At 36.5% G+C, this 27,232-nt stretch overlaps 1 protein-coding gene across 13 annotated transcripts in view; it reads left to right on the top strand.

The window, feature by feature from the left end:
- Nucleotides 1–27,232, top strand: part of ADGRL3 (adhesion G protein-coupled receptor L3) — a 793,594-nt gene that overhangs the window by 156,980 nt on the left and 609,382 nt on the right. For all 13 annotated transcript variants that reach the window (XM_044268179.1, XM_044268169.1, XM_044268166.1 and 10 more), the window contains exon 2: nucleotides 18,643–18,711. The gene's annotated coding sequence lies outside the window, so the exon portion shown is untranslated. The remainder of the gene's footprint in view (nucleotides 1–18,642; nucleotides 18,712–27,232) is intronic.

Raw genomic sequence — 27,232 nt, 5'->3', positions numbered from 1 at the left:
TACGAAGTTGTACCAAAATAAGGCTTTAGCCTCTTGTTAGCTGTCTGATGCCTTCTATCATTTCCCTCCTCTCTCTTCTATAGCCTATTAGCCTCCTTGCTGGTATTTAAAATCCTTTTCCTCTCTGGCCTGATGGTCTTTGCATTTGTTCCCCTCTGTCTGGAACATTCTTGCTAGAGATAGTCACATAGCTTTGCTACCTCAGTTCCTTCAGGTTTTTACTGAAATGTCACCTTCTCAGTGAAGCATTCTTTCTTTACACTATCTAAAAAGTTTAAATCCTTACACATTTCTTATCCCTACACACTGAAACATACTATATGTTTTACTTAGCACGTTTTGTTGTTTCAGTCCCTCGAAGTTAGGAATATTTGTTTTCTTCAATTACATTATTCCCAGCACCTGGAAAAAGATGCTGAACACAAAAGAGAAGCTTAATACATTTGTTTAATTAATTAAATATTTATTGAATGAATGAATTTTAAATCCGTACCTATTCAGTTCTTAGTATTCACTGTTATCCTGTTATTATTTTCATCACTATACATGGTGTTATATATAGTACAGAGAAGTCCTCATCTGTAGTATTGGTTTTCTATCTTGATTGCTCTTCTGTGGGAGAAATGTCTTAAAAAATGATCTACTTGTGCCCTCCTGTCCATGGAGAGAGGCATAAGAGGGAAGGTATTTCTTTCAGTCTTTTGACCAAATGTCTGAGAGGTAGGATGCAGTGGAGATGCCTGAGACGGATGGCAGCAGGAGATAATCTACGCCCACGGTGGATTTGGGAGCTAGATAGTTTCAGATTGTGATTTTAAAGATACAAATATCTCTACTGTAACTTTGAGCATCTTTTGTAATATTTAACCCAATATAAATGCTACTTATTAGAGGTAGGCATCTTAAATTTTAATTTTTGATCACTTAAAAGTGATCAAAATTATTAGAAAAGATGATATATGTGAAATTCCTAAAGAAACTGAGATTATTTATCTTGAAGAAAGAAGGGAAATGGCAAACTCTAGGTATATGATAGAGCTTCGACCAAATAGTTTTTATACCTACCAAAAACAGAACAAAAGAAATTAAGAAATGGCCCTTGACCCAAATTGTAAAAATGTCCTACAAGTGAAGAGCTACTAAATATGAGGATGTGATATTAACAGAATTATCTCCGGATGCCTGGGTAGCTCGGTGATTGACGCGTCTGCCTTTGGCTCGGGTCATGATCCTGGGGTCCTGAGATGAAGTCCCCAGCCATCTTCCCAGCCCAGCAGGGAGTCTGCTCTTCCTTCTACCCTTCCCCCCTGCTCACGATCTCACACACACTCTTTCTCTCTCTCAATCAAACAAAGTCTTAAAATTATTAAATTATCTTCACATGGTAGTTTTTTAAAAAAGAAAACTTTGTTGTGAAGGCTCTATAAACTAAACTCTAAGAGGGATTTGGGTATTAGATGTGGAAAAATAGCTACTGGATATAACATATTCCAATGGTCTTTTTTCTCTTAGAGTTCCAAATAGTGAAGGCTAAAACATTTAAACATGTTTAATGAACATTTTTTGGATACATAATTAAATACTAGAGATGCAACATTTTTGAGTTGAAAGCTCTTCCCCTAGAGGATGATAAGATCTTAAAGTAGTAACATCGTCGCTGCTAGAATTTATGTTTATTGAGCATCCTCCGTGTTATGTAGTTTTCCCAACAATACTGTGAGATAAACACTTTTTATACTTATGTTACCAGTTAAGAAACTGAGGCTAAGAGACAATCACAGCGCACCAAAGGCCATGCATCTAAGTATCTAAGGATCTAGTAAGGAGACGCTGGGTGTGACACTCTTCTGTTATTTGCAGGAGGCAGTTGGATACTGGGAGCTATGCATGGTGGAGAGAGCACAGCCGCTCCCGTTGAATCCTCACCAGCCCTGTGATTTCTTAAATTTCTTCATTTTTTTACATTTACGGAGTGGAGAAGATTCTATGACCTACATCATTTGTGACGTCATTCATGCAGGAAGCAGCGCCTAGCATATAGCAACTATTCAGTACATGTAAGGGGTTGGAGCAGAATACAGGTTCTGAGAGGAGAGAGGGAAGCTTTGTGCTGACTGATGGCATGAATTTAAAGAGCTTTATTGAAATATTTGCTTTTGGTTTGAGGCTTGAAATGTAAACAGCATTAAAATAGTTGAAGACAGTCGAGAGCAAAATGAAGTGGTTAAGAGTATGGGCTTTGGGGTTAAACAGGCTTGATTTCTATGGTAGGCCCTGCCAATTATGAATACATTTCCAGGCTTTTGTGTTGCTACATCTTAAAATCAGGGCAGTAATGGTAGCTACTCTCACAATGTTGCGCAGATGAGATGAGTCTCTCTGTGTAAAAGGGCTTACAACCTGGCCCAGCACACAGTGAAACCAGCTGTTTTCATTGTGAATGTACCTTTCCTTTAGGACAGGTACTCTGGGAGCGGTGACCAGTATGGATTGGCAGAAAGAGAAGCATGGGTATGTAGGAAACCATGATAGATTTCTGTAAATTGAAAATTAGACAAAAAAAAAAGGTGTGTGTGTGTGTGTGTGTGTGTGTGTGTAATTAAGCATACCATGGGGTGGTTTCTTTTTTGTTAGAGAAAGCATAAGTGATGAAACCTACATAATCAGTCATAAAATTGAAGGAAGATATCCAGAAACAGTTTAAGGAATCACACACTTAACTGTGTATGAGCTGAAGTAGAAACCCTCTCTGCGGAACGTTGTATTTTCTTTTATGATACAAGTGGCTATTTGAAAAGATATATAGTTATGTCAGTATGTGAGATAAATCTATGTACAAAAATGGTTATTTCCTAGATACTTCTGTTATAAGATATCTCAGTCTACCGTTACTATTTCCCAAAGTTTTGTATAGCTATTTATTAATGAAAAGCTCATCCTTGTATCCTTGTATATTTTAATTCAGAGCACAATATTTGACATCAGTACCTTCTGACGAGCCCTTAACCACCTTTCTCCCTGAATTTAAATTCTGTATTATTGATAGAACTGTCTAGCTTGAGGAATTTGATAGATCTCATTTAGAACTTTATTTTGAGTGCCTGTATTACTAGGATAGTAGCTTTTCTGTGTAAGAGTCTGTTGGTGTGAGAAGCATTTGTCCTACCTAACATTAGTTTTAGAGGAGATTACTGTGATAATCATCATCATAGAAGTCTAGTGGTACGCTTAGAGATGTCCTGGCTTTCTGCTCCCGGGAGGGGAATTTTCTGTTTCAATTGTGGAAACAAGGACTGTGTTTTGAAATTTCATTTTTGTCTAAAGATTTTATTTTTATTTATTTGACAGAAGAGAGAGAGAGCATAAGCAGGGGGAGGAGCAGGCAGAAGGAGAGGGAGAAGCAGGCTCCCTGCTGAGCAGAGAGCCAGATGCCACCAATGCTGGGGCTAGATCCCAGGACCCTGGGTTCATGACCTGAGCTGAAGGCATATGTTAACTGACTGACCCAGGCGCCCCTTGAAATTATATTGTTAAAAACTATTGTAATTATGCTTCTTAAGGCTATAGGAGAAAGTTATTAGCATTAACATAACTAACAAAGCTAATTAAATGATTATAAACTTGGTAAGAAACAAAAACAAGTATATAATTTCATCGAAAATGCCATGAATTTTTACATCTAAATTTTAAATATCTAAATTTTACATCTAAGTCGTGTATTTACTCCAAAAAAATGTAAAGATTAAACTTCCTTGAAACAGTTTTATGATGGGTGTAGTACAAAATACCATCAGAAGTGGTTACATACTCTTTTTGGCTCATTACTAAAAAAATGCACTGATACCTACCCACACTTCCTTGTGTCAGGAGTCCTGAGACAAGGACCTCAATTTTTTAAAAAATCAATTGAATCAGAAGCTAATAATATTTAGCTATTTAGGATTTTTTTTAATATTTGAAAAAATGTTGCTGTTTGCCAAGTATTTTTCTGGCGGTGATACTCACTTATCTCTTAAAATGGCTAGAATTGTGAGCCTATCCGTTATGATGCCCAATATATATGTCATTTATTCTGTCCTTTGTGAACATGGTAGATATATTTTTTCTTATGACTCTGCCATTTTATAGCTCTCTTGTGTTGAGAATGTTTTACATTTTTTGTGCAGCAGATTCATCACCTGTGGATTGGTACTCATGTCATATAATTTATAAATAAATATTTTTAAAGTACATGCATGTAAAATGTCAATTGTAACTTTTATGGCCTTAATAGGTTAAAAAATTGTGCCTATGATGTGCTAAATACAGTTCTCGGCTTTCACATGGATAACTTCTTTTAATCTTAAATACACTTTCAAATAGCTCATAGTCTCGATTTTATACATGAGCAAATTGAGACACAAACACTCCAGGTTCAAGCTCAGTGTCAGAGGTAGAGCGTGTAGTCAGCCTAGCCAGGCTTTATGGGTTAGTTATTGTTATTACATATACATTTTATGTATTATGTGGATGATCGGTGATAAAGTTAATTTGGCTGCTGGTCAAACCGCTCCATAATGGTATTTCCTGTCTCCCAAGGGATTCTCATGTGGTGGCTCATACATGAATGTGAAATAATGAACATACAAGGCAAGATTAATGTTGTTTGTTTTGCATAAAATCCTGTTGTGCATCTCTACAGCTATCAGTTCTTTTTAAAAATAGTGTATACCTCATGTTGTTTGACGATTTATTTATACAACTTCGTTTCCACGGGGTATTAAGTTTCATAGGAAGCAGGATTCTCCTGTTGTAGATTTTTATGACACACAGAAGATTGCAGTGTCTAGAGCAGAGGAGATTTCCAATCAGTGTTGTGGGGTGAATGAATGAACGCATGAAGCCAGTAACACAGATGGAGAATTGGAGAAGGATGTTCTAAATGTGGGTGATCTTGTATACAAACGGGTTAGATTTATAGGCGAGGACAGGGCATTGGAGAGATCACCAAAATTCAGTAATAACCGTAAAGTTAGTGTAATGTGACTTGCACTGGTCTTCATGGTCTTCATAGGAGCAAGAATAGTCCTGCTCCCATGTTTTTAAAACTGTTAGAACAATTGTGAAAAATCTTACTTTTAGCTTTAGGTTGAATTTCTAGAGGGAACGAACATTAAGCGCTAGGAAATCTCTAAATAGTCCTCCCCCAACCCCCCAGTGCTTATCTGGTAAAGGGAATGAAGGATGAGATGGGTATTATTGGCTAATATCATTATGTTCAAGCCATAAAACATGGTCATGACATTATGACTGCCATGCGGCTGGTACTGCCCAGGCATCTTCCAAACCAAAGTTGGCTGTTCTGAACAGAAATGAAAATGAAATGAAACAAAACAAAGAACACAAAACACAGATTCTAATACTGAGTTTACTTGTCTACTGGACTTTGGAGATCACCATGCCAAAAGAAATCTTTTTTTTTTTTTTTTTTTAAGATATTATTTATTTATTTGACCGAGATCACAAGTAGGCAGAGAGGCAGGCAGAGAGAGGGGTGGAGGGGAAATAGGCTCCTCGCTGAGCAGAGAGCCCAATGTGGGGCTCGATCCCAGGATACTGGGATCATGAGCTGAGCCGAAGGCAGAGGCTTTAAACCATTGAGCCTCCCAGGCACCCTGAGAAATCTTCAATGCCATCTACCACTCACAAATATAACTGACTTTTTTTAACTATAAAATCTAATTTGCTTTAGCTCTGTAGAGCTGCCAAAGGGACTAATAACACTTTGGGAAATGGATAGGCATAGAGGAGACTCCACAAACACAGGCTATTTGATGGTTCAAGATCATTTGAGCTAAAATACCACAAAAAGAATCATATCCACATATTGGAGACAAGGAAAGTGTCCCCTCCTCGGTGCCGTCTGTGCTTTACATTTTCACGTGGTCCAAGAGTACTTTGCAGGGCTGCCTTTTTCATCAGGAACTCTCAGCTTTTGGATCAACAGAAGTTTTGAGAAGATGCTTTATGGCAATTAATCTAAAGCTGCTTCTGCTTCAAAACTAAAAGTAGTTCCGAGCACTCAAGCTCTGCAGCATGGTAGTTTCCTGCCTAAAATGGGTAGAACTGTGGAACGCCAGTTGGTGTCCTTTGAAGTGGCAAATACTCACCAAAAAACTAATTTTCCTTATCTCTCGCTCTCAAGTGACGGAGAAAAAAACGAGTATTTCTATTTTGTATAGTTAGAATTCTATATAATGCAACATTTTCACTAGACAATGAAGGTAGATTGATGAGAATAATGATGAAAGGAGGAAAGATAATATTTATAGAGCTTATTAGAAAAGCAATTATCTTGAGGCACCTGGGTGGCTCAGCTGCTTAAGCGACTGCTTTCACCTCAGGTCATGATCCCAGCATCTTGGGATTGAGCCCTACGTTGCCCTTGTTGGGCTCCCTGCTTCTCTCACTCCCTGACCCCCCCCTCCGCCCCCCTCCCAGCCCAGCTTGGGCTCATTCTCTCTCTCTCTTTGGTTCTTCTCTCGCTCTTCCTCTCTCTCAAATAAATACATAAAATCTTCAAAAAGAAAAGCAATTAATCTTTTTGAAATTGATGATAATCTACGTTTCTTTCTTTTTGAAAATTTCTTTTAAATTCCAGCATAGTTAGCATACAGTGTTATTTTAGTTTCCGGTATACAATAGAGGGATCTAACACTTCCATACAGCACCCGGTGCTTATCAGGACACGTGCGCGCCTTAATCCCCATCACCTGTTTCATCCATCCATTTCACGCTCCCTCTGATAATCAACAATTTGTTCTTAGTAGTTAAGAGACTGTATCTTGGTTACTCCTCGCTGTCTCCCTCTCTCCATGTATCTCCTCCTCCTACCCCCCCATGTCTTCTCTCTCCCTCTCCCTCTCTCCTTTGTTCTTAATTCTTTTTTTTTTTTTTAAGATTTTATTTATTTATCAGAGAGAGAGAGGGAGAGAGCGAGCACAGGCAGGCAGAATGGCAGGCAGAAGCAGAGGCAGAGGGAGAAGCAGGCTCCCCGCCGAGCAAGGAGCCCGATGTGGGACTCGATCCCAGGACACTGGGATCATGACCTGAGCCGAAGGCAGCTGCTTAACCAACTGAGCCACCCACCCTGTTCTTAATTCTTTTGTGAAGCTCATTCATGTTCTCAACAAATTAGGCTACTTATTAGATACTGATTTGAAATAGGGCTCACGGTTTACAATTCGATGATAGTGATTTTGGGATGTGCTAGCTACCCTGGAAATAGAGTAGTAGTTTTAGGGGGAGAAAGAAGACATTTTATTCTTTTCAAAGAAAGAACAGGGTTTAGTTGTGTGGGTTTTTTTTGTTTGTTTTGTTTTTTGTTTTTTTAAACAACACTTTCTCTTCCAATATGTATAGAGTCAAAGTTTCTAGGTTTGTATGAAGTCACAATTTTATGGAACATTTAACTGGCAATAATTAGGCTAGTTTTTACCATCAGCCACATAAATGCCAGTGTGTATTGACACATTGTGAAGGCTCAAGCTTTGTGCAGCCTGACATGTTGCTGTCTGAGCTGAGTTTTAATAGTGCATCTGTATCATTTTTCCCAGTGGAAAATAACAGGATATTGCCTTGTATTTTTTTTTTTTTACTACCCTATAATAAAATATAGCCATAATAAATAGCATCTAAACAAATAAAGCAGTTTTGGACTCAATCCATTTTGCCTTCATCACTTAGTACGGCTCAGGCTTTTAAGTAGTTGTGTATCCTAAATTGGCTTAATTGGATCAAGTGGCATTTGACTTTCTTTGCCTGCAGTGAAGTAGAGAAAGATTTTATTTTTATTTGCTATTTAATATTTAGGTAATATTTTCAGTATATTTGCCTTTGTACTCCATTGTGCTATTAACACAGTTTGTCCAGATTGTAATCTAAATTGTGCTTTTGATTACATTAGTTGACCTCTTAAGCTTATTGCTGTTGTGTTGTTATTGTTGCTATTATTATTCTTATCCCTAATGTTGATAATTAAATATTTTCAAACCAAGAGTGCTGTACATTATTAAGAATTTGTACAATTGGCTGTGAGTGTTCTGGGAGCAGGAATAATGTTTAATTCAATTTGGTGGCTGTTAGCTAGCCCAGTTCCAGGTGGCTTTCTTTGCTGGATTGATTATTGAATGAAAATAGCTATAAATAGTTTTTTTTTTTTTCCTAAACTTGGGATCTTAATACATATAAATGTATTTTAAATTTTCATACATTTTATCAAATAAATGTTAAAGTTGAAGTACAGAATAATTTAAAAGCTGTTGCCTGGGGTTCCTGGGTGGCTCAGTCTTTAAGGTTCTGTGTTCAGCTTAGGTCATGATCCCAGGGTTGTGGGATCAAACTCCATGTCTGGCTCCCTGCTTAGCCGGATTCAGAAGCCTGGTTCTCCTTCTCCCACTCCTCCTGCTTGTGTTCCCTCTTTCACTGTATCTCACTCTGTTAAATAAATAAAAACTTAAAAAAAAAAAAAAAACTGTTGCCTATTGGTAAGGATTTTACCAAACATCAGAAGAAAAAAATCCATTTGGGGGCCTGAAAAATTTTTTCAGCCAAGTTTTTAAACCTCTTTGGTCTTTGAAGCCTGACTGGGGCCGGATCCCATGACCCTGAGATCATAACTTGAGCCAAAAACAAAAATTGGATGCTCAACTGACTGAGCCACTCAGGCGCCCCAGTATTTATTATTTTTAAAAGGCCAATGAAGAAATATTCTCCTCCACCCCCCTCCCCCACCAAAGAAACAATTAATTAAAAAGATTCTAGTGGACACTGTTTGGAAGGAGTGATTTAGATTTCCCCCTCATGGGTATGTGATCTCTAAATAACTTAAAATTTGTATTTTTATTCTCATGTTTTTATACATATAATATATACATAATAAATACTTAAAAGTAATGTCCTCAAAAGGGGTGGATAAAATACATGCAGACAGACACATATCCTTTATACTTAATCAAGGCTGTTAACTTTTTTTTTTTTTAAGGCTGTTAACTTTTAATTGTCTATATAATATCCATAAATTTGACCTTACTGATTTATGATTATTTTGAATTGTACATGAGTAAAACTTCAGTTACAGCGAGTCTTGCTTGGGTGGGGGGTTCTTTGGGTGCAGAAACATTTCTGAAAAATTGAGGGAACTATCCACCCAGTTAAAAGTGGCAAAACTCCAGATGTTTGATAGTTTGAATAAAAACTTTTTGCAGAGTTCCTTCGATGTAGTTTTCAGTTTTCCTCAGAACTTTCAGTAATTGTGGTGGGTGTTTGTCTGAATGGTGCCTCTGCTTCTGATTTCTCATTGTTAGAATGCTGGAGTATGTAAAGAACAAGCCTTGAATGAAGAAGGTCTGTCAGTTAAGTTCATTGGGTTTTAGTGTAGTGTGAGATTTTTTTTTTTTCTTTTAAATATATTTTCTGATTTAGGACTCTATGTTAAATTGTTCTGATTTCCAGATGGTGGAGTCTCAGGTAAGGTACTTATTACAGTGTAATGCAAAGCATACCATTTTAAAGATTTCAGTATTGAAGATTTTCTGCTTGAAATCTTATACAAAGTGGGGAAATAAAGCTTCATGTAATGAACTACAGGCAATGTAAGAATGGGACAGAAAAAAGGAGAAAGCATAATAGCAATGTAGTAGAAATCTGATATTTGATATGTAAGCAGATCACTTCTAGTTCTCCACCTAGTTTTTTTTTTTTTTTTTCACTTGCTCAGAAGCCTTTCTTTACTTCCTTCTTTCTGCTTTTTGATCCCACACCCTGCACCCTGCACAGTTGGAAAGTCCAGAGGACTTTCACAGAGGCAATTTGTCAGAAGCTTTTTAAACTTTGGTTAGAATGCATTTATTGATTTTTTTTTTTTTTTTATTTAAATGACCAGAGGAATGAGGATTTTTGGAAGAAGCTTATCTGAGATTCAGCATCTGGCTGGGCAATCCAGACTCTTTTAAACCTTTGAGAATACTTCATTAGACACCAGGTTCTCATCCTTTAAAACTTAGGATTCCAGCATACTGGATTTTCCATGAAATTGATATCAGCTGACAATTTGGCCTCATCGACATGGGAGATAAAAATCATTTTTCTAGAACTGACAGAAACTGCATAAACATATAAATATCCAATCACGAGTCTTTAGAAAATACTTGGTACCACGCATTGCACAATAACTTACTCTTAGGCTATTTTCACTATATATAATAGTTTGAGATTACACTATTGACTATAGAATGGCCATAAAGTTAAAGTATTTTTTTGTGAACTAAAAAATCTGATAATTAAGGAGAGGATAATGTTTAAAGAAAAAGATCTTTTCATATATCAGAACTTTTCTTTCTAGGCATTTTTAAAGTTCCTTGTTTAAATTTTGAAAATGAAGTGAAACAGAACAAGATATAAGTAATGGGGTGATTTTCAGTGTGTTCTAACAATAAATGATTATTTAAAAGTATAGAATATAGGTATATTTTATTATAAATAGCTTGGTAACCTCTATTATTGTAGAATTTGGAAACTATAATTAGGATGCAAATATATGTAATTGTAGGCACTTTTGAGGGGGTAAATGCACGGATTAAATTGAACGATGGCTTTTTATATTGATAACTTGAAAGCTGTTTCTCAAGTAGAGAAAGAAAAAAGGTACATTGCTGAGGAAATAAACCTTTCTGGAAACCCAGAAGTGCTTAGGGTTAGAACAGCAGGCTGCATAGTCCTTACCCAAAAATAAAGTAAGGTGTTGGTTAATTCAGTCCTAGGCTAAACTCAGAAAAAGAGATGTTTGTGGGTATGAACGTATTGTGTTAGTTTTGGATACCTGGGAGAGAATAATGTCTGCCTTTTAGGATGTTTATACCTTGAAGGCATATAGCAGAAACAAATCCCTGGAAGAAATACCATTCCATTACACAACCTTAGCACATATCTGCTGGGATGAGAGTTTTAGGGTTATGTATGCCATTGACTTCTGATGAACTAATTCATTAGGACATTTCCCTTTCTGTAAGGAAGAAACAATATCTGTGTAATTGAATTACAAACGAAAGGAAATAAGTAAACGGGCTGCTCTTTTATTTTGATTTTAGTAAATACAAACTCTTCTCTATGAAGGTCTTTGTATATATTGCTCTGATGCTTGATATTACCCAGTGGATGATATATAGTAGACACTAATTAAGGGTTCTTCTTTTCCCCTTCTCTTTGTTTTCCTTTCCTGTCTTACCCTACTTTATCCTGTCCTGTCCAATATATTCTATGCTATCTTCTGCTCCCCTCTGTATGCAAGCAGGCAAACTGTCACCATAATAATTTTTTCCCTATCTTCCATTAATTACGACTTCTTCAAAACAAAATGATAAGTGAAAATGTTGTGTATAATATATTGATTAAGTTTTCAAGATTATGTTGTGTTTTGGATTATTTACAGTCTTTACCCTCTATTAATAAACTATGAGTTGTCTATGTAGTATATATTTTTTAATATCATTTATAGATCTGTAGGCTAGTCCAAAGAATACCAATTATATTTTTCAGTGAAGGAGGGTTATGACTCATTTATTCTAATAATCAAGTTAAAGATAAAGATACTAAGGGATAGAAAAGATAAGGGATTTTTAATAACAGAATAAGTAGTGGGAATGTTTTCATTTTACAATTGATTTTCTGGTCACACATTTTTTTCCCTTTCATTCTTCCCTTCTTGTTTGCTCTTCTTTTCTTACTTTTCTTCTTAAGTGTTTAAGGCTATAAATTTACTTTTAAGCACTGCTTTAGCTGCATAAATCATGATATGCTCTGCTTTAGTTTTCCTCAGTAGAATAATCTATCTTCTGATATCTTTGATATATGAGATATTTATAAAGGTTTTTTTTTTTAAATTTCCAAATATGTGGGGATTTAAAAAAATAAATTTCATTCAGTTTTGGTCATATAATCTACTTTTATGACTTGGCTTCTTTTAAATTCATTAAGGTTTGTATTATGACCTAAAGGTCTAGCTGGAGGCTGTGGGGAGAGATAGTAGAATTTCCAGGCAGAAATAATTTTTTTGGTCTAAACACTTAATTTATTGGATGATTGGTCAGTTTCCATAGTCCTGAAACAGTTGTTATTGTCAAATTTGTCCAGTTTTACATTGTTATAAAATTGCACCTGAGATACCCTTTTTTATACAATGGCTTACATTCTTGGGTGCTGAAAATGATCACATGGGGAAATGTAGCACACTGAGGACTAAATTTTGTACTCTTCATTTAAAATGCACCAGAAGTTTATAGACCTGTTTGTACCTAAAGTGTTGAGGCTAATTTCACTGGAGAATAAGACCTTAGTATAATATTAGAATAATATTCAACGTATAAGTGTAGAGAATTGCACAGAACAGTTCTTGATGCACTAACAAGCCACTCTATCTGGAATAATCTGTCTCAGGAGCCAGTTAACAACCTAGACTGGCTGATGTGGAAATTCTGTCTGGTGGGGTGTGTTCATAATAGGAAATAATGTATTCATCCTATAGAGGATCTTGAAAAGCCAGACCCTATAAAAATGCTGTTTTGTGGATTAATGAGCAGAAATCATCATGGGGAGGGCGCCTGGGTGGCTCAGTGGGTTAAGCCTCTGCCTTCGGTTCAGTTCATGATCTCAGGGTTCCCGCATCAGGCTCTCTGCTCGGCAGGGAGCCTGCTTCCTTCTCTCTTTCTGCCTTCCTGTCTGCCTACTTGTGATCTCTCTCTGTCAAATAAATAAATAAAATCTTAAAAAAAAAAAAAAGAAATCATCATGGGGAAAAAGAAGTCTCTGATTGTTCTGGCAGCTGTTTGCAAGGTAGATAGGAGTGGGGATAAAATGGTGCTACACGAATAAGAAGGTGCTATTCCTACAGCTTGCAGTATTCCAAGTGTGGGGGCCAATGGTAACAACCGCAAGTGACAGGAAGCCAGACTAAGTGTAAAATGCCTTGGGATCTTGTCTTAGTGCCATCGCCTGATAACTGATAATCTTTATCAGTTGCACCTTTCTCACTTGTACAATTATTGGAAATAGAGATGAAAAACAAATTTGAACAGTCTACTAAGAAAATAATGTTGGTACATGATGATGGTTATTGATAGGGGGTGAAAGTAGAAGGTATTTGAAGATAACTGGTGGATTGAGAAACTGAGAGTGGGTGGTTGGAAGAAGGATGTGAACATCATAACTAAAGAGACATCATTGGAAGATTTAGTTGAAGATATGGAGGTGGAATGTCATAAATGCAGTTTTGTGTTTACTTACTGTGTTTTGACTCATATTTTCTTATTTAACTTCCAAGTAATTGGAAATGATAGACGGAAGGCTCTATACTTCTTTTTACAGTAATAAAATTGTGGCCCCTAGTATTTAACTGTTTAGTTCTAAAAATGATTTAAGGACTCTCATTGACCAAAAATTTATATTACCTTAGAAATAGTTCACTAATTCACTGTAGTTTTTAAAAATCTCAGTTTTCACTTATCTTTTAAAAAAAACGTAACAGTCATCTTAGGCTGAGAAACATCTTTTAACTGACACTAAAATGATCTTTATTTTGTTTTATTTTTTTCTAGAAGATTTTTATTTATTTATTTGACAGAGATAGACACAGTGAGAGAGGGAGCACAAGCAGGGGGAGTGAGCGAGGGAGAAGCAGGCTTCTGGCTGAGCAGGGAGCCTAATGTGGGGCTTGATCCCAGGACTTTGGGATCATGGCCTGAGCCGAAGGCAGACACTTAACAACTGAGCCACCCAGACACCTCTTATTTTATTTTTATTTATTTTTTAAAAGATTTTTCTGTATTTGTCAGAGACAACACACAAGTTAGGGGGAGCAGGAGGCTCCTGGGTGAGCAAGGGGCCCTGTGCGAGACTCCTGGTATCACGACCTGAGCTGAAAGGAGGCACTTAACTGACTGAGCTACCCAGGTGCCCTTAGAATGATCATTTTATTTTATTTTATTATTTTTTAAAGATTTTATTTATTTATTTGGCAGAGAGAGATCACAAGTAGGCAGAGAGGCAGGTAGAGAGAGAGAGGAGGAAGCAGGCTCCCCGCTGAGCAGAGAGCCCGATGCGGGACTCGATCCCAGGACCCTGAGATCATGACCTGAGCCGAAGGCAGCGGCTTAACCCACTGAGCCACCCAGGCGCCCCTAGAATGATCATTTTAAAGTATGTTTGTACACATGAATTCTTCATTGCTTCTTGAACCTTTACTGGAAAGTTCAGTAGGAGATGTAACGTAAATATAATTAATGCCTCAGAGACCAAGAAAATAAAACATATTTTTATTGTAATTCCAGATTAATTTTTACTTTAATTTCCTGGAATCTCATTTAAATATTAGAATACCAAGGTACCTTTAAATAGTAATCAGAGTTATGAAATTCTGAGATGATTATTTCCAAAAGAATTCATTTATAGAAGCATAATGTTTTTCATAATAAACATCCTCTTTTCAAGTATAGACAGTGATCGCCAATATAATGCTGTTTCAGAAGCTGGAGGGTATAGACTGAATTTGAATTACTTGTATTCACATTCTGACTTTGCCACTCAATGTCCCAGAATATTTATTTGTAAGATAAGCAAGGTAATGTTCATACTAATCTCAGAGGAATTTTATAAAGGCAAAGTGAGAATATAAAGTCCTTAAAACCTTAAAAAAATTAAGATTAAATAGGAATATAAAATGTTCAAAAATATAAAGTATTTAAAATTTAAAAATAATACAAAAAGTGTCTGAAGAATGTAGTCAGTTTCTTTTGCTTTCATTCTGTTCTCACACCTCAACCACAAGGTAAAAGATGAACTCCCTGTGAATGTGATTTTTGTCTGTTTAGTTCACTTCCAATTCCATAGCACCTAGAACTGTGCCTGGGCACAGAGTAAATATTTGATGAATGAATGAATGAATGAATGAATGTTGCTCAACTTTTTTTTTTTTTTTTAAAGATTTCATTTATTTATTTGGCAGAGAGAGAGTGATCATAAGTAAGCAGAGAGGCAGGCAGACGGGGTGGGGGGGAAGCAGGCTCCCCACTGAGCAGAGAGCCCAATGCGGGGGGGTGGGGGGTGGGGGGTGGGGGGGTGGGGGGGCTTGATCTCATGACCTGAGCTGAAGGCAGAAGCTTAACCCACTGAGTCACCCAGGTGCCCCTATTGCTTTACTTTTTAAACTTGTTATCTCGTGATTAGAAAATTTGTTTTGAACATTTATCTTTATTATGTATTCCTTCTTTTTAAGTTGGTCAATGAAATCTTACAATTTTATTTTCCATTTTCGCTGTCTTATATATCTGCTTGTTTACAAGGTTTTTTCCAAAGCATGGATTAATTTAGCTTTTAATTTTTCATTAAAGCAATCTAGTATCAGGTATTTCCATCTGACTTATAAAGTGTAGAGGGAACTGCACTAACTGCTAGTGAATTTCTTTTTGTGTCATTTTTAGAATGGTGCTAAAAATATGAAGATACAAACACACTAAATTTTCTGTCCATTCTTTGGACAGTGCTTCCTTTGAAGTGGTCAAATTGTTCAAGTAACTATTCTAGTAGCTCCTTTTAAGAATCCCTTTGAGAGCAAGTTTACTAATTGGACTAGAAATTCAGGCTAACACTTTATGCTGATAGAAGAGCATCACTTGATATGATAACCTTTTCTTCCCTTCTGTTTTGTTTTCAGTTCTCTTTATGCATGTGTTCATCCCCCCTTTCCTTTTTCTGTGATTTATCTCTGACCTGGTCTCCTTCCCCTTAGGAAGCTGTGACCCTGCGTAAACTTGTTCTGCTGAGTTGTCTACTAGCTCTGATGTGCCTGGAGGGGCAGTAATTGGGTAAATCACTGAGACACTGAATAGCCAGATTGTAAACTGGGGATTCTGTGATCTTCTGAACAAAGAGAAAACGGACCTAGAAAGATGATTATGCAAACAAACTCAAAGACATATAATGGTGCATTTTTGTTCCTCATCTCAATTTATGTGATGCCAGTACAGTTTCCAATCATTTCTTGCAATTTTTTTTAAACTAAAAAGAAAATGTTTTGTTTACCCAGTCAGCATTTTTGAGGCCATGTTAAGTGCTTGGTTCTTTAGGGAGTGGTAATACCAATGGAACTAGTCACAGTCCCTATTCTGAAGCAGTTCACATTAGAGTATATGGGTTCAGCCAAATAGAAGAATATACATGGGGTGTGCGAGCATCAGGGAATCTAGGATTGGTTCTGTCTGTGGTGAAGTCCGTTTGGTGCTGTTAGGGAAAACTTTGTGGACTATATCATGCTTAGATTTCAGAATTTATTTTCTAATTGGGAGAAGCAAAATCTCCCAGGTGAGGGTAATTCTAGGAGAGCGTGTGCTGTCATTACCCGTGATTGTTCAGACATGTAAAATATTCGTAAGATTGAATGGGCTTGTTCTTCAAAAACCAGGAAACAATACCTTATGTGTACAGCCAAGAAATTGCCTAAAAAATTGCTCTCAGTTGCCTGTTCAAGCTGTCAAGCATAGCATTCGAATATAGAATGGATTACTCTTATTGTACGAAACCTCACTAACTGGGCAAATATGGGTGGTTACTCGCTGGGAAAAATATAGTTTAAAATCCTCAAACAAAATATAATGCTTTTTTTTTTTTAAAGGTTTTATTTATTTATTTGACAGACAGAGATCACAAATAGGCAGAGGCAGGCAGAGAGTGGGGGGAAGCAGGCTTTCTACTGAGCAGAGAGCCCGATGTGGGGCTCGATCTTAGGACCCTGAGACCAAGACCTGAGCTGAAGGCAGAGGCTTTAACCCATTGAGCCACCCAGGTGCCCCAAAATATAATGCTTTTATTAGTGAATATTTTTATACTAATTTGTTTTCATATATATCTGATGGTAATCAATAGGGATTCTATTAAAGGCAAATTTAATTTTAATTTTATGTTAATGAAGTTCTGCATATATCTAATTCCTTATCCATTTCGGGACAAGATTATAGAATAGACACTGGATTTAGTCATTGTTTTGGCACATATATGATTACTTAACCTTTTGCTAATAGCTTACTATTACTAATAACTTAATAGATGCTATGTAGCATAGTAATTAACTAATGAAGCTGATGCTCATAAAAAGGACTTAAATGGACACACTACAAAGTTCAAGACTTCATATGACAAGTGCAGGACCAACAGAGGACATTGAAATCCCAATGAAAATTCTTTGAAGGACATTGCTCTTCTGTTTTGTTTACCTTTTTGGTAAAATGTTTGTCATGTCAATATCAATTTAGTAAGAAAAGAAATAGAAAATATATGGTAATGTAAAAGAAATGAAGACTAACATTATCCCTATAAATATACCTTAAGTAAACTCTTTTTTGTTTATTCCTTCCTATTATTTTTTTTCCTATTATCTGCATTTGTTTAAATTATTGTAATCATGGTCTCCATGCACATGAGTTCACAAAGCACGTATTTGTATGTATGATCAAGTCGCAAGATATATATTAAGGTGTTTCTCAATTTTTTTTTTCCCCCACAACACTTCTGATGGTAAAAGTAATTAAAGACATCCCAGGATCTTACTAGAAGTATCTGTTGTGGGGGTGCCTAGGTGGGAGAGTCCTTTGAGTGTTGGACTCTTGGTTTTGGCTCAGGGCATGATCTCAGGGTTCTGGGATTGAGCCCGGAGTCAGGAGGCCGGCCTCACCGTCAGCGAAGAGTCTGCTTGAGGATACTCTCCCTCACCCTCTGCCCCCCCCGCCCCCCGCTCATCTGCGTGCTCTCTTTCTCCCTCACTCTCTCTCCAAAATAAATAAGTAAATATTTTAAAAAAGAAATAAAGGAAGATGTAAGTTTTAAAAATAAGTTCTGTGAGGGTGCCTGGGTGGCTCAGTTGGTCCAGTGACTGCTTTTGGCTCGGGTCATGATCCCGGAGTCCTGGATGGGGTCCCGCATCGGGCTCCCAGCACCTCCAGGAGTTGTCTTCTCCCTCTCACCTTCTCCTCTCTCATGCTCTCTCTCACTGTCTCTCTCTCAGAGAAATAAATAAAATCTTAAAAAAAAAAATAAGTTCTATGAGTTCCAGGAAATTCACTGGTTTCTTGCAATAGACACTAACCTTTTCTTTTCTTTTTTTTTAAGATTTATTTATATGAGAGAAAGCATGAGCGGGAAGAGCAGAGGAAGAGGGAGACAGTCTCAAGCAGTCTCCACTGAGATGGAGCCTGCCCTGGGGCTCGATCCCAGGACCTGAGATCATGACCTGAACCGAAATCAAGAGTCAGTTGCTTAACTTGATGAACCACCCAGGTGTCCTTTGCATCTTTTTAAAATTAATTTAAATTCCCACACCTACCAAATTCATTAGTTATTTTCAGTAAATAATACATTAAATTAGATAGTTGAAGATAATGTTTCAGAAGTAAATAGAATTTCATTTTTTATACCATGGTTCTGCTGCTTTACCTCAAGCATTGTGAGAAAAAAGGCACTTGACCAATAAGAAAACATACGTTAAGTATACGCAAATAGTCCTAAAAGTATAACCATAAAGTATTATTTTTTCTCATCATCTGATGTATTTTTTTTTTACAGAAATGTTTAAATATTCAGTAAATCAGAGGAAAAGAACATGGACTTTTAGCAACTGAAGAGCAAATTAAGGTAACTTTTAGATAATTTTTGCCAATCATAATTGTTAGTAATCTCAAAGTGTATTTAATATGTTTTCATTGAAGTTAATGTATGTTGTTATGAGGATCATATTGAAAATTGTTTAATGAGTTACTTAAATGGAATTCTGTGTATTTTGGGGAAGACAAATTTGACATTTCTTGGGACAAATAAATTTACATATTTAGATTTGTTTATTTGTCCCCAAGACTTATCAATTTTATTTTCCAAAAAATATACAAAATTCCACTTAAGGAGGTATACTTAGATGAACAATAAATGTGTTCTGAAAAATAATTTATATTACATATATTAATAACACAAATTATTTGCATCTTTTCAGCAAATCATTTGAAGACAAGTAGGCCTCTATATTAATCAACCAATAGTAAAATTGGAATTTCCTTTATTCTTGAAGTTACCATGTTAATTTCTGTAAAGTGACTTTGTACTATCTAGAATACAAATTATTATACTATCTAGTACTATCTAGGATACAAATTATTATAAATATACAGCTTAAAAGCAGAAATACCAGTTTTCTTATCCACGTTAAATCATATTCATTGATTTTGAGTTGTTTATATAATGGTATATATTATAAATTATTATAAGTCTATTTTCAAAGATTCTGTACCTTTTACTCGAACAGTACCGAGTGATTTAAGAATATAAAAAGACTATAAAATATTGCACTCACCTTTGTAGGCACAAAAATTTTATGTTGATATTCTTCTTTTAGATATTTTTGCCTTAATTTCTTTGCCACTGCTTTCTTCAGCACATTCATTTACATGGGCAAGCATGATTTCCTATTTCCCACGGCAGATATGTTTGAATCTACTTTATTTGTATTTACTAATATATCTATACATTAACATATAAACTTTGCAGATATTCTTTTACAATGTTCAATATGAAATGGGTTTTTGGTACTTAGGGATATAAATTAGTTAAATTAATAAATTTAACAAAAGGCTGATTGAATAATCTTTTTCAAAAATTCAGCTGTGCATTCTTACGTATGGTTACTCTGCAGAAGTTAAACACTGGTAGGAAAGATCTGAAACTCTATAGAAGTTTCTATATACATTTTATAAGAGTCACTGGCAAACTATTAAGGAAACAAAAGTGGGAGCAAGTCACTTTAGTTGGAGGCTCTTGAAATCTTCATAGAAGTTATGAAATTCACTGAGGGGTTGTTGAGGTAGAGAAGGTGAGGTCATGCATTCCAAGCCAACAGAAGAGCTTATGAAAGAGTACACAAAGGAACAAGGAATGGCCATCGAAAGACTGATATTTCTAATGTTGTTAAAGGATTACTCATGCAGTGAGACAGTGTTAGGAGATGAGTCTGGAAAAGTAGGTTTGGAGCCGCCAGTGTAAGTATCATGTTTGCCGGTCTAGAGCTTAATTTTCCAGCCAAGACATCTCCAGAGTGCTTCTGGTATTTATAGGGTTGTGAGAAGAACATTTCAGAACCTTTCCTTGTTGCTCATTTTCATTGCAAACTATAAGAAAGAACTAAGACCTTATAATTAATATAACAACTGCTACAGGCACCCAACTATGAAGTTTCTAGAGGATTCATGGGCGGTTTTACAGTGTTAAATGATTAACAGTGTTTGTTTCATTGTTTTTTAATTGTGATATAATTTCTATACCATTAGTTCACTCCTTTAAAAATTATACAATTAAGCATTTTTTAGCATATTCACAAAGTTGTTTAACTATCAGTACTGTCTAATCCGGAATATTTTAATCTAGATTATACTCATGAGCAGTTACTCACTTTGGCCTCTTTGCCCTATTCTCTGGCTGCAGCTAATATACTTTCAGCTTCTATGGATTCATCATAAAAAATGGAATCATACAATATGTGGCCTTTCGTACCTACCCTCTTCATAATGTTGTCAAATTTTACCCTTGTTCTGTAAATCAGAACGTAATTTCTTTTTGTGTCTGAATAATATTCTGTTAGATGGACATACCATGTTTTGTTTATCTATTTATTAATTGACAGATGTCGGGTACTTATTAAATACTTTTTGTCTATTATGAATAATGACTGCTATGAACGTTTGTATGCAGGTTTTTAAGTAAGCATATATATTCATTTCTCTTGGATATATACTGGTGGTAGAATATATGGCAACTAAATGTTTTACTTTTTTTTTTTTTTAAAGATTTTATTTATTTATTTGACAGAGAGAGAGATCACAAGTAGGCAGAAAGGCAGGCAGAGAGAGGGAGAGAGAGGGAGAGAGAGGTTGGGGAGGAAGCAGGTTCCCCGCTGAGTAGAGAGCCCGATGCGGGGCTTGATCCCAGGACCCTGGGATGATGACCTGAGCTGAAGGCAGAGGCTTTAACCCACTGAGCCACCCAGGTGCCTCTAAATGTTTTACTTTTTGAGGAACTAACCAACTGCTTTCCAAAGGGGCTGCACCATTTCACATTCTCACCGGGCATGTGTTCAGATTTCACCTTATCCTTGCCAAAGTTTTGGCCAAAGCCAAAAGGTATTGTTACTTCGGTTATAGCCATCCTAAGGGAAGTTAGGTCATATCTCACAGCATTTTTATGGGAGTGACTGTTTTTAAGAATATTTTAGTGTACTGATATTACATGAGTTTGGATAAGTGCATTAACTGAATTAATGTCAATTTTTAACTAGACTACTCATATCTAGACAATTGATTTTAGAAGTGTTAAATAAAGATTACAAATTGAAGAGTATTTGATTACTACATGCCCAAATAAATAAAAACAATGATAACAAAAAGTGTGGGGCTCCTGGGTGGCTCAGTTGCTTAAGCATCTGATTCTTGATTTTGGCTCAGGTCATGTTCTCAGAGTCATGAGATTGAGTCCTACATTGGGCTCTGTGCTCAGCACAGTCAGTTTAAGATTCTCTCCCTCTCCCTCTGCTTCTCCCCCACCTGCTTGCACTCTCCCTCTCATTCTCAAAAAAAGAAAATAAATAAATTTAAAAATAACAAAAAATGGCAGAGCAGATATTTTCTCTACTTGTATGATGGGATTTAAAAAAATATTTAATATAAACATTAATGATATATTTAGATTTATTATGGATAGCTAAAAACTAAAATAATCATGAACACTATAAAACAGGGATTAGTATCTTATTAGTGATTAAACCTGTCCTAAGAACAAATTTTGTCCTGACTGTAAGTTAATGGTAGACACAACAATGTGAATACAAGATTTAATAACCTCTGGAGCACAAACAGCCAGGTTTTCCAGCAGCGTTTAAAGTCTTGTTCAATCTAGTCATTTACTGATTTTTCACTGGACTCTGATAGATGCTTAGGAGCCTTATGTGAGATTTCTTGGAGAGGAGGAATAAAATCAATGGAGAAAGCCCAGAACTTTCTGCGGTATGCAAAATGACTGAAATCACACATGAAAAATTATGTGGCAACAATAAAAATGCATTACTTTCTCAGTAAATATTATTGGAAGATGATATTAAAAATATTGCTTTTATCCAAAATGTATTCAAACAAACTATGTTGAATGAAAGGTTCCCTTTATTTTTCTTTAAGACCTTATTTATTTATTTGACAGAGAGAGAGCATAAGCGGGGGGAGTGGGAATGGGAGAAGCAGACTCCATTCTCAGCAGGGAGCCTGATGTGGGGCTGGATCCCAGGACACTGGGTTAATGACCCGAGCTGAAGGCAGAGGCTTAACCAATGAGCCACCCAGGTACCCCTGAAAGATTCACTTTGAAGTTTTTGTATTTCCATATCAATTTATGACCTCTTTATGTCAATTTATATTTGCTAGATTTTCTTAAATCAAGATTTTTTAAAAAATATTTATTTATTTATTTGAGAGAGAGAGAGAGAGCATGGGAGGGGAGAAGGTCCGAGGGAGAAGCAGACTCCCCATGGAGCTGGGAGCCTGACATAGGACTCCATCCTGGGGCTCCAGGATCATGACCTGAGCCGAAGGCAGTCGTTCAACCAACAGAGCCACCCAGGCGCCCCGTTAAATCAAGATTATTTATGAATAATTCGTATATAGTAAAATCACTCTTTTAAATGTACAATTCTGTCTTGACAAACACATAAGGCTGTGTAAGGACCACTGAAGGCAAGATAGAGAATATATCTGTCACCCTGAAATTTCTCTGTGCCCTTCTATAGTTTCCACTTCCTACCATTTCAGCTGGAAGAATTTCTAGCTTCATTCTATTTTAGTAATGAAATAAAAAACCAGTCCTGAGAGAAGGCAGAGCAAAGGAATACATTTTAGAGACAGACACTATATATGACCTTGGAGGTATTGCTTATCCTCTCTGGACTTCAATTTCCTTATTTTTAATATGGGGTTAATAACAGAATATACTATATATCATTTAAAATAGAGCTAGGTATATCTAAACACTTACAAACACTAAGTGCTTGTAAAATGAACTGTAATTTTTTGAACCTCAAAGGAAGGATGTACTGGAGAAAATATAGTTTCCATAGTAAATGACCTCTGAATGGATTGTTATCCATTAAAATATTCATCCAATAAAAAATATTTTATCTGTCCAATAAAAAATTATTTATTTATTTATTTGACACAGAGGGAGAAAGAGAATGCAAAACAAGCTGGGGGAGGGGTAGAGGGGAAAAGGAGAAAATCTCAAGCAGACTCCATGCTGAGCACGGTGTCCGATGTGGGGCTCGATCTCACCACCCTGAGATCGTGACCTGAGTTGTAATCAAGAGTCAGATGCTTAACTGACTGAGCCACCCAGGTGCACCTCTTTGAAAGGATTTCACCATAAAATGTCAAATCAAAGTTTTCAAAATAATTAAAAATAAATAAAGTAATATGTAATAATATGACTTTTCAGAAGCATCATTTTCAGGGGCACTTGGGTGGCTCAGTGGGTTAAAGCCTCTGCCTTCGGCTCAGGTCATGATCCCAGAGTCCTGGGATCAAGCTCTGCATCATACTCCCTGCTCAGCGGGGAGCCTGCTTCCCCCTCTCTCTCTGCCTGCCTCTCTGCCTAGGTGTGATCTGTCTGTCAAATAAATTAATAAAATCTTAAAAAAAAAAAAAAAGAAGCATCACTTTCAGAAATCTTTTGCTTAATGGCTTCATTCTTCCAATTCCTTGCACATAATCCTTGGAGTGAATCTTGAATTTTCTTTCGTACCCATTGCACATCCATCAGCACATACCGTCTGACCATTTACGAACACCTTCTTGTCTGTTACCTGGGTCCAGATCACAGTCCCCTCTTGCCTAAGGAACTACAACAGCCTTCACTTTTCCTCACTGCATCATTTTATGCAGAGCGCTCTGAACCCTGTTCCAGTTCCAGTGTCCTCTGTACTCCCGCTATCTGACTTCATTGCCGTTTGCTGAACACGCTGGGTCATTTGACTTGGGATCCTTAAGCGTATTGGTTCCTCCCCCAATCACTATTCTCCCCATGCTTAGTTCCTACGCTTTAAATAACCTCTTCTCGTGGCAGCCTTCCCTCAACATCCTATTTAAAATTGAAATTGCCACAAAAAAAAAAAAAATTGAAATTGCCTGGGGGTACCCCTCTGCATTCCCCTCCTGCTTTATTTTTCTCCGGAAATATTATCATAGTACACACGATGTTGTTCATTGTCTCTTCTCATTAGTAAATAGATTCTAAATATTTTCTCTTTATAACATCCTTTTAGTTTCTATGTTTAAGTGTCTTTATATTGGACAACAGACCTCGATATTAGAAAGATGTGGGTATTAGAAAGGTGGAGGAACAGTGTGGGTACCCGCAGCTACAGGCATGAGGATTAGCTGGGAAATATTTGCAGTAGCTTAGGTCAGGTGATGAAGACTTGGTTTAAGGCAGCAGTCCTGGGCACTGAGTGGTAGTAATTCCTTTGAGACTATTTAGAAGGTAAATTGACAGGTCTTAGTGACTGCACTTTGGTAGTGACGGTTCAAGTCTCAGTGGGATGAGACTCAGGTTGGAAGTGACAACCCAGTGCTGGTGGCACCATTTACTAAGCTTTAGAGAGCTTTCTTTGTGTGTTTTTTAAACAATAATAATAATTAATGTTTTTTTTTTTACAGAAATAACATTCATAGCTAGATATTAATTTTTATCTCTAGATAACAGTGATTGCTACTCATGTAACACCTTGAACCGAGGGTCATTAATTGTCTCATTTTTCCATTTGTTTATAGAAATTAGAAAGAAAGTTTTGGTTTGCTATGAAATTAAATTTTCTAATTAATTTCAAAACCAGTCAGAAAGTGTAGGATGTAAAAACTGGCCGTGGGCAGAGTAAAAGCACATTAATTATTCAGACAGTCATCCCTGCTTATTCCATTCTTGGAGATATAGTGGCTGTCAGAATCTGTCAGCTGTAGAGTTAGTGCCCTTCAGAATTTACATGCATAAATGGTGACCTTTGGAAATTTGCATAAAGATAAGTCTGGCATTCAAATGATAGCTGCCAGTCAGTTGAGCAAAGCAAAAGTTGTCAGCCACTACTTAAACTACAGAATGGGCCATGAAGCAGTAAACACAAAATAGAGTATGTACAAAAAAATTAGGTAGTATTTTTTCACCAAAAATGAAAATAAAAACTTTAAAAAATTTATTTATTTATTTATTTGAGAGCGAGAACGAGAGAGAGAGAGAGAGAGAGAGAGAACGAGCGCATGAGTGGGGTGAGGGGCAGATGTGGGGCTCGATCTCAGGACTCTGGGATTATGACCTGAGCCAAAGGCACACACTTAATTGACTGAACCACTCAGGGGCTCCAAACCTTTTTAATAGAGTTTTACAAAGGCGAAACGAGTTATAATAGGTAACTTAATATCTTTGAATTTGTATTTTTGGTAAACATAGCTTTATTCACTGAACATTTTTGTTAAAATTTTATATATTAAAAGTATTCAAATTTTAATAATTTAAAAATGTTAATCAGATTTTATATTGTAAAAGTGATGCGTACTCATTATAGAAAATTTAGAAAGTTTTGCAAAGAGAGAATATTAATATTACCCATAGTCCCATACCCAGAGGAATCCATGGTCAGCATTTTAGTGTATATTCATAGTTATCTTTTAAATAAACAAATAGATATACACGTATATGAGGATAAAAACCTATTTAACTACATTTTTACTGTCATCTTACTACATTTTGTCTATCATAAATTCTACTGAGATACATATTTTTATACATTTTTTGTATGTAAGTGATTATTCCTTCGAATAGATTTTTAGTGGTAGAATTACTTACACTAGTTTATGACTTTTTAAAAAAGTTTTTGATATGTTTTGTTAAAATTTACTTTCGACTTCTACTTTTATGAGCTGTCAGTTTACTTGTGTCCTGATCTTCTTCCTTTAATCATTATTAAATGTTGTATTTTATTTTTTTAAAAGATTTTATTTATTTATTTGAACAGAGAGAGAGAGATCACAAGTAGGCAGAGAGGCAGAGAGAGAGGGGAAAGCAGTCTCCCCGCTGAACAAAGATCCTGATGTGGGGCTTGGTCCCAGGACCCTGGGATCATGACCTGAGCTGAAGGCTGAGGCTTAACCCACTGAGCCACCCAGGCGCCCCATAAATGTTGTATTTTAAATGTCTGATAAAAGCTTGCCATTTGGGCGCCTGGGTGGCTCAGTGGGTTGGGCTTCTGCCTTCGGCTCAGGTCAGGATCTCAGGGTCTGGGATCGAGGCCCGCGTCAGGCTCTCTGCTCAGTGGGGAGCCTGTTTCCCCCTCTCTCTCTGCCTGCTTCTCTGCCTACCTGTGACCTCTCTCTCTCTCTCAAATAAATAAATAAAATCTTTAAAAAAAAAAAAAAAAGCTTGCGATTTACCAAGGGAAGCAAGGGCAAAAATGAACTATTGGGATTTTATCAAGATCAAAAGCTTTTGCACAGAAAAGGAAACAGTTAACAAAACCAAAAGACAACTGACAGAATGGGAGAAGATATTTGTAAACGACATATCAGATAAAGGATTAGTGTCCAAAATCTATAAAGAACTTAGCAAACTCAACACCCAAAGAACAAAACATTTACATTTCAGGACAGTGCTGAATACCTTAAACTAAAGAAAAAGTAATACAAACAAAAATTTCAAACTTTGAGCATTTAAAATAATTATACATAAATCGTGTGATACGAGAGACTAGTGATCAGAAAAAGCCAAGTTCATTCTTCATGTCCTGTCCTTTTTTGGTAGTCTCTACCTTTTTCAAATACCTTTCCTTTTCCTGCTGTGGCAAACAAGGTAGTGACCACCATCATTTTGGAAACAGAACTCCAGTTTTTCCATCTTGAAAATACCTGAACATGTTCTTTAATTTGGTACTTTAAAGATGGGTGGCTCAGTGGGTTAAAGCCGCTGCCTTCGGCTCAGGTCATGATCCCAGGGGCCTGGGATCGAGCCCCACGTCGGGCTCTCTGCTCCGCGGGAAGCCTGCTTCCTTCCCTCTCTCTCTGCCCGCCTCTCTGCCTACTTGTGATTCCTC

This window comes from Neovison vison, chromosome 11 (assembly GCF_020171115.1).
Source record: "Neovison vison isolate M4711 chromosome 11, ASM_NN_V1, whole genome shotgun sequence".
NCBI lineage: Eukaryota > Metazoa > Chordata > Mammalia > Carnivora > Mustelidae > Neogale > Neogale vison.
The sequence above is the reverse complement of the archived record's forward strand: the minus strand, read 5'-3'. Positions and strand labels throughout refer to the sequence as shown.